Source organism: Pinus tabuliformis, chromosome Q (assembly GCF_031772625.1).
Source record: "Pinus tabuliformis cultivar Carrire ecotype Pingquan chromosome Q, CPIR1, whole genome shotgun sequence".
Lineage (NCBI taxonomy): Eukaryota > Viridiplantae > Streptophyta > Pinopsida > Pinales > Pinaceae > Pinus > Pinus tabuliformis.
This window is the reverse complement of record NC_142296.1, coordinates 134510923-134519476: the sequence shown is the minus strand read 5'-3', so window position 1 is coordinate 134519476 and position 8554 is coordinate 134510923.

The following is an 8554-nucleotide window of genomic DNA, read 5'->3' as shown; positions in this document are numbered from 1 at the left end:
GAAGTGGTATATGGTTGCCACTGAGGCAAATGGTCAGTCTAGTGGTCTGGTGGTTTTGTGGGATCCAGCCTGGATAAGGGCAAAAGCTTATAAGTGCTGTGTAGGAATCTTAATATCAGCATCAATCAGGGGTCAAGCTTCTGCACTCAACTTGCTTAATGTCTATGCTCCATATAAAAACAGACTTTCCTTTTGGGAGAGGCTTTTTGAATCCCGAATTCTAGAGATCGAATCACTGTTGATGGCCGGTGACTTTAATTTGACTCTCAGTTCTGATGAATGTTGGGGTAATTGCAGGAAAATTGACCATTTGGCTGACAAAATAAGGAAGGAATTACTAAATAGGGATCTGGTGGACATTGCCCCTGATAAAATGAGGCCTACGTGGGATAACAGCAGGACTGGGCAGGCTTGCATAGCAAAGAGAATTGATAGAATCATCATACATGCTAGCATTATCGGGAAATTGGGTATGCCAGTATTATCTATCGGGAATGATCACTCCTCTGACAACAGACCCATTCTTCTAAAATGGCGTGAAAATGTAATCAGACTTGGTTACCCTTTTAAATTCAACAGGATCCATTTGGAGGATCCATCCTTTAATGAAATAATTGCCAGAAAATGGAAGAGTCTCCTCGAATCCAAAATGGCGCCTTTTATGCCATTCCGTGTAAAGATGGAGAGACTGCGGGCTGTGACGAAGGAATGGCAAAATCAAAAGAGGAGGATGGATAAACAAGAGCTGAATAATATTCGAAAGGAACTGGACTCCCTATTAGAGTTAGCTAATCCCAACAGTCTATCTCTAGAACTAAAAAGCAAGATAAGAAATTTGGAGAAAAGGAAACAAGTGATCTTGCTAAAGGAGGAGGCTACATGGCAGCTAAAGAGCAGAGCCATTTGGCTCAAAGAGGGAGACAGAAATACGAGATTCTTCCAAAAGTATGCAAATGCAAGAAGAGAAAAAAACTCTATCTGGAGCATTAAAGACGAAAAGGGGAATGTTCTCTTATCACAGCAAGAGATCTCGATGGAGGCTGTGAGATTTTTCCAAAATCAATATAAAAGAAGGGAGGTTCTCTTTCAAGATGCCCTATGGGGCATAGAGTTGGTTCCGGAAATGTTTGATGATGCAGCAAATGAAGAGTTCATAAAGCCAATCTCTGAAGATGAACTTTTAAGAGCTATCAAATCTTTTAAAAATGATAAAAGTCCGGGGCCGGACGGATGGCCAATCGAATTTTTCTCTCATTTCTTCGACCTTCTTAAAACATACTTGTTACGGATGGTTGAAGCAACCCGGATGTCTGGAAGCATACATTCGGCCACTTCCTCTACCTTCATTGCTCTAATTCCAAAAGAGAATAGGTCTGAGTCCTTTCACGACTTTAGGCCTATCTCGCTCTGCAACATCATGTTCAAATTAACCTCAAAAATCATTGTGGAAAGAATGAAGCCTATTCTAAATTCCTTTATTTCTGGGGACCAACATGCGTTCTTAAAGGGCCGTATTATCTTGGATGCGGTTGCCATGACTTAGGAAAGTCTGTTTTCAATGCTGACAAAGAATTTGGATGCGGCTATCCTCAAGATTGATCTGCAAAAAGCCTATGATTGTGTAGATTGGGGCTTTCTAAGAATTATGCTGGCAAAAATTGGACTGAAGTCACAAAGTGTCAATTGGGTCATGTCCTGTGTTGAGAACGTCAGATATTTAGTGATTGTAAATGGACTTCCTTCGTTTTTCTTCCAAGCGGAGAGAGGACACCGACGGGGATGTCCCCTTTGCCCACTGCTCTTCATTCTGGTAATGAACTCTCTCAGTCTGCAGATAAATAAAGCAGTTGAAGACAAGAGATGCCGCCCGGTAAAGATTTGTAAGGATGTCTCCCTCTCTCATAATCTCTTTGTTGATGATGTCCTCATCTTTGCTATGCTTTGTAAGGTCTCCTGGGCATGCATAAATGATATTCTTTCAAAATTTCAGAAAGCTACAGGTCTGTTTATCAATAAGGAAAAATCCTCTTTGTTTCATAACGATTCAAATATGGAAATCGTTCACTGGATATCTGAATTGATGGGCATTGCTCCTTTTTCAATTAAGCAAGGGTTTAAATACTTGGGCTTCACCTTAAAGGCAAAATAATACTCCAAAAGGGATTGGTAATGGCTACTGGACCAGTTTTATAAAAACATCTCAGGATGGGAGTTTAAATTTCTTTCTCTGGCGGGCAGATTCATCTTAGTACAGGCCGTCCTTTCACAACTTTCGGTCTACTCGGCTCATAGCTTCTTTCTTCCTGCCAGCATTATAAACCGAATGAACAGATTGATTGCTAATTTCCTCTGGGGAGGACATGCATTTGAGAAAAAAATTCATCTTGTCAAATTGGCTTCTATATCAAAACCAAAAAGGGCTGGTGGATGGGGCCTTTTAGATATGCGCACTTTCGGGAAAGCTATCCTCTGTAGGTCTTTTCATAGAGGTATTTTTGGCGACGAGCCATGGAGTAAGATTATTAAGGCAAAATATTTAAAAGGCAAGAGTATAGAATTATGGTACAGGAGGCGGTCCATTGGCATCAGGAGTGGATCGACGATTTGGCAAAGTCTGAGGAAGGTCCATCTTTTCTTCATAGAGAATCTTCGTTGGAAACTCTGCTCGAGAACTAGTATGTTTATTGGTTATGATTCTATTTCATGCGCCCGGGAGTTCTCGTCCCCTTCTCCGTTGGTCCACAATCTACACAGGCTGGGATGTTTTACATGGGACAAGCTGATAAAAGAATGGTCTGGTTCTTCCCTGGTTTGGTATGATGGGGAGGATCTGCATTTGCCCCAATCGATGCTCCCTCTCTCGAATTCGGTAAAAGCGAGCCTTTGTAGTATGGGAATTATACGATCGGGATCAAAGGATCTTCTGGTTTGATCTCTCAAAAAATCAAACCAGCCTGTGAGCGTAAAGCATATTTATGCAGATATGATCTCTGTCATTACAAGGAGTCCTGATCCGTTGTTTCCTCCATGTCTTTGGAAGGCTGCATGTCCTCTCAAAATGATTATTTTCTCTTGGCTGCTATTTGGGAACAAAAATCTTACATGGGAGGTTCTTCAAAGGAAAAATGGCAGGGTCCGAGCCGATGTGCTATGTGCCTCAATGAAGCAGAATCTAATCTGCATATGTTCTTTCAATGTGCCTCGTCCCTTTATATCTGGTATGAGCTGTCTTTATATTTTGGTTTTCCTTACAATATCTTTTCTTATGTTCAGGATGCTTTTATATGGTGGAGTAGGCAATCCTCATCTTGGAGATCGTTGTTTATCATTTCATGTTGGTTCTTGTGGAACTGGAGGAACGCACAAATTTTCCAAGGTTCTAAGGAACCCCTTCATGCTATTCTTCATCATATTCAAGCATGCCATGAATCCTTTCATCAAAATGACTATCTGCCAAAGGCGCTTTTTCTCTTGCAAGATGGTTTCAGTCTTTCTGGATCTCAGTTCCAAGGCTGGCCGACTGCTCCTATTTTCTTATGTGTTATTTGTATGTAATCTTTTAATAGGGTTGTTTCTTCAAATGATCGTATAATCTGTTAGCAACTTTGGACAAGAGGGCTTTGTAGATGGGATGTATATGTTTTCCCTTTTTAGATATGGAAGATTCGGACTATCTCTATCCAATTTTTGCAAAGGTTGCTGGGCTTTTGGCTCAATTCAACAGCTTATGTATTGAAGATCTTTATATTTTCTTAATATAAATCTATGATGATTTTTTCCTCTGAAAAAATAATATGCACTTTACAATAACAATAATAATGATGTACAAATAATAATAATTTGAATTAAGATATGCGTTAACTCATTAAAAAGGATTCTAAATTATTTTTTCAAGGTTTGGATTCGTGATAATTCTCGACTTCGAATATGAATTAGAATTGCAAGTATGGAAGAAATATTTATTTATTAAACACTTGCATCATCAAAAAGCGACAACTTAATCTAATAGAATTTGCATTTTGAACTGTATATTGGAAGTCTTCTCAACCCACAAATATGTTTCCATAAATTTTATGTTAAGAAGAAACATAGCAGTCACGCACATTTCCCCTCGATTGTAGTTTGTACGTAACGGTCGCTTGAGAGCATTGATGCAGCAACAGTGGAGCAGTGGTTACCAATTGACAGCTGCGGCGGCTGTCCGAATAATGAGCAGATCGTCGACCGTTAGCGGGTGGCTTCTTCAAGAGCACTGATTATCTCATCATCACTTGCAGTCACTCCAGGAATTAACTGTTCAATCCACAATATGGTTGTCAATCTCAATCCAAATCAAATCAACTGAATATACTAATTGAGTTGTTTTTATACTAACTGAGTTATTTTTAGTGTGATTTTTTGGAGTTTTTGGTGTGGAAAAATTTTATTTGAAATATTGATTTATGTTATTTAAACTGGTTGTTTGACTGTATATAGATTCAGTGCCCTGGAAAACCTCTCTGGCACTTAGAGTGTGCAGGGGTTAGTCAAGCTTGTGATTTCAATAAATTCTTGTTGGGTTTTAGAGAAATTAGACCTAAAAAACTTCCAAAAAATGTGACTAAAAACAACTATATATAGTAATTGTCTTGCAGTCTAAGTGATAAGTGAGAAAGTGCCAATGGAAAAAGTGGAGAATAAAATTATTCTTTAATTACCATTAAAAAAGTATCAGAATTTTTAATTTAATTTGATTTTGGTTTTTTTTAAAGAATAATGTTATATAATTTTGAGTAAAATGTTAAATTTAAATCATTTAAAATATATTTTTAAATATATAAATAAATTCAATATGTTGAAAAACCCCTACTAAAACTTAAAATCCAAACTTTCTTTACCCACCAGAATTAACAAAAAGTGAAAGGATCTAACATTTACTACTAAAACTTAAAATCCAAAATTTCTTTACCCACCCCAAAATTAACAAAAAGTGAAAGGATCTAACATTTATAACATTTAGATTACATCGTTGAGAAAAAAAAAACCTAGCATAGATTAGCGCAATGAAAATTATACACTATAGCAGATGACCATCGATAAGAATTTTCTGATTAAATATTTATATTTTATTAGTGTGCCTGGTCTCTCTATTCTAAGTTTGGTTGGTTGTTTTCTTAACAGAAATGAGAAGATACCATTGTGAAAAGAAATGTAATCAAAATATGATTTTTATATTGTGGATTTTTATTTTCAAGTAACATACCTGAACAGTGAAGTATTGGAGGGTGATGTTATCCAACGTGATCATATTGGATTGCAACACATCCGCTTTACAGTCATCCAAAGCTTTGACAGTACGTAAAAGCAGGCCACGGCTACAACGGCACGTTACTTTAATTACAGCTCGGTTTCCCACGCTCTGTATTTCAACTTCCGGACTATGATTCTGCAACTAACATATTGGACTTACCACACATCATTCAAGAACTTTGTGAATAGATCACATATATTGCATCCACCCCAGTGCACACAATAATAAAGATAGAACAAACAATAAACAGGGATGGAAGATGAACCAACCATAAACATGGATGGAATTTGATGGGCAAATTTGTTCATCAAGATTGATTTATTTATAAATATAGAAATAAAATTTGATAAGCAAATTAATTTATCATTATTGATTTATTTATCAAATATAATAATAAAAAATTCTATACGCTTAAATATTATGTTTAAAATTCTATACGCTTTTATATATATTTAATGATTCAAATGGTCACTACTGAGCCAAACAAAAAAAAAAAAAACTATCAAATTTAATGGTTTCTCATTTGAAATTCCTATTCTACCCTGAAATTAAGAGATCCGTAGAATATGTTTTAATTTAAAAACACTAGGGATGTGGTCATTTACCAGTTTTATCTCCAACTTCTCATGGATGCCATTCGAGTAGTTCTTCTTGAATCCCTTTACTGAAGTTCGGGATTTGAAATCCTCAAGCTGTTTAAGCTTCTTTTCAAGTTCTCTGACATAATTTATTGTGTCTGTCACGATTGAGGCTTTGTCCTTCTGATAATCCGAACAGCAGACACTTCTAAAATCAAAGAATATTTATCAGAAGAAAATATAAACACTATACTGGAAAGAACTTGATCATACCTTTGTTATTTTTGGCAGAATAGTTCTCAAAATTGAAAACTTTTCATTCATATCCTCCCTTCTCTGCCTTTCTGCCACTATGTGATTATTTCTTTGCATCTGTGTTCGATAAATAGCATCACCATCAGGAGGCAAATTATTGTCTGCCATTGATGTTTTGGACAAAAAGGCCTTGTATTTCTTAGCCCTTCGGACGTCACTGTCTTGCCACAACGATGGATTTGTACCATGAAAAGAAGCAGGTGTATTATCGCCATTTGGGTACAAGGCACTTGACAAGGACGCAATTCTCGAATCGAAAGTGGTGGAATATCCCTGAGCAGAACCTATTATGGCAGGGATCAAATCAGTGGAATCATCTCTTTCTGATACTGGAATTCCTGTACTGGTTTTTGTTTTCGAAACAATTATATCTCTCGCTGCAACTAATTCAGGACTTCTGTTTGTCTCCATAAATCCTGAAGAAGGCTCAGCTGGCGCTATATCTGATCCATTAATGTTGATCTCTGGAAGCTCCAAACCTAAATAAGAATTTCCTTGGAGCTTAAAAATCTCTGATATCTGAACTTTGCTGCCCATCTCATCCTGGACTGCTCCATTAAACTGACTGTACTTATAGCAACTGCTCTCCCATGATCCATCCATTGCTGTAAATTCTTGCAGAGCAACAGAGATTTCAAAAGTCTGAAGGCCAATAAGGCCTGAAATGAGGTACATATACATTCTGTAAAGGAAGAGAGATCGAAGTCCAAGAAGTCTGATTGCAGTTACGTGAGGTAAGAGGGCTGAATACTTTGCAAGTTGGGACTGATGTAATATATTTACTCGTGTGGGGATGACAAGTTGGATTGATGGTTGGGCATATGCTATGATTGTTTCCATGAATAGAGACAATTTTTCTTCACCTGCATGCCTTATGATGTCCTCAAGATCCATGGGATCTCAGAAGTTGTCCTAATTCAATACAAAATAATTAGTTGCACGTGCTTCTGCAGATGCCGGCAAAAATGTGTTGACGCTGCTGGTCTTGCAGCCTGGATCTTACTCCTCTCCTCCAAAACCAGGATTACACGTAGAGAATACAATGATTTAATTTTGGTTATATATCACATACATTTGCCCCAAGGCCAAAAAGATGACCTGAAAGGCCTTTTTGGTACGATTTTGGTATGATTTATGAGATTTTAAATGTGGTAAAAAATTTCAAACCAATAATGTTAATATTTTGTGGCTCTAGCATTGGGTTATTAGGGTAGGTAAGTTTTTTTAATTTTGTATGGGGTTGATTAGTTGATGAGGGTTCACGGAAAGCTTATATTAATGTGAATGTTAATTTTACATTAATGTTATAAAAAATATTACATTAATGGTTGGGGTGGTTGATGGGGTTGATCATGGTTAAGAGGGTTGACCTTTATTTACCACACTCAACCATAGAGATCTTGATTGATAATTATAGTTGACCATATTCCACTATACACACCTTCGTCGACCATTTTTTATCATTCTAACCATGATTGACAATGGTTAGCCATTAAGAGTTTGTAGAGAATGGAATGTTCTAGGTTGACTATGGTTCACCAAAGATGGCCATACCCATGGTCATTACAACAGTGTAACTATTGGGAAGATATTGATTTTTTTGCCCCTTCAATATGATTGAAAAAGTATACTCATTTATAATTATTTTAATATCACTAATTTCACAAATGATTTATCCTAGTTATGTTGTAAAATATACTCATTTATAATTATTTTAATATCACTAATTTCATAAATGATTTATCTTAGTTATCTTATAGTATATATAATCCAATTGGTGTACGAGACTATCATTCTAACCATGAATGACAATGGTTAGCCATTAAGAGTTTGTAGAGAATGGAATGTTCTAGGTTGACTATGGTTCACCAAAGATGGCCATACCCATGGTCATTACAACAATGTAACTATTGGAAAGATATTGATTTTTTTGCCCCTAAAATATGATTGAAAAAGTATACTCATTTATAATCATTTTAATATCACTAATTTCTTAAATGATTTATCTTAGTTATCTTATAGTATATATATTCTAATTGGTGTACCAGACCTCAAGGCAGCTATCTAACTGCTAAGTCTACGAAAGCATACATACTCTACCTCCTTTAGTTTTGAACTTGTGACCTCTTAGGAGGAAACACGTGCTCAACCATTAGGTCCACTCAAGCTTTGATATATATAATGGATACAAATATGAATTACTATTTTAATTTATATAGTAAAACAAATCTTAACCTCCATAGAATATCTTAAGACATTCTTAATAATGTACACAAATTAAAGGTTGAGATAGTTGGAAATAATGGAGAAATTATGTAATATTGGAGAAAGTCTATTTCACAGTTGTGTGTGTATCATAGATTAGGATTAG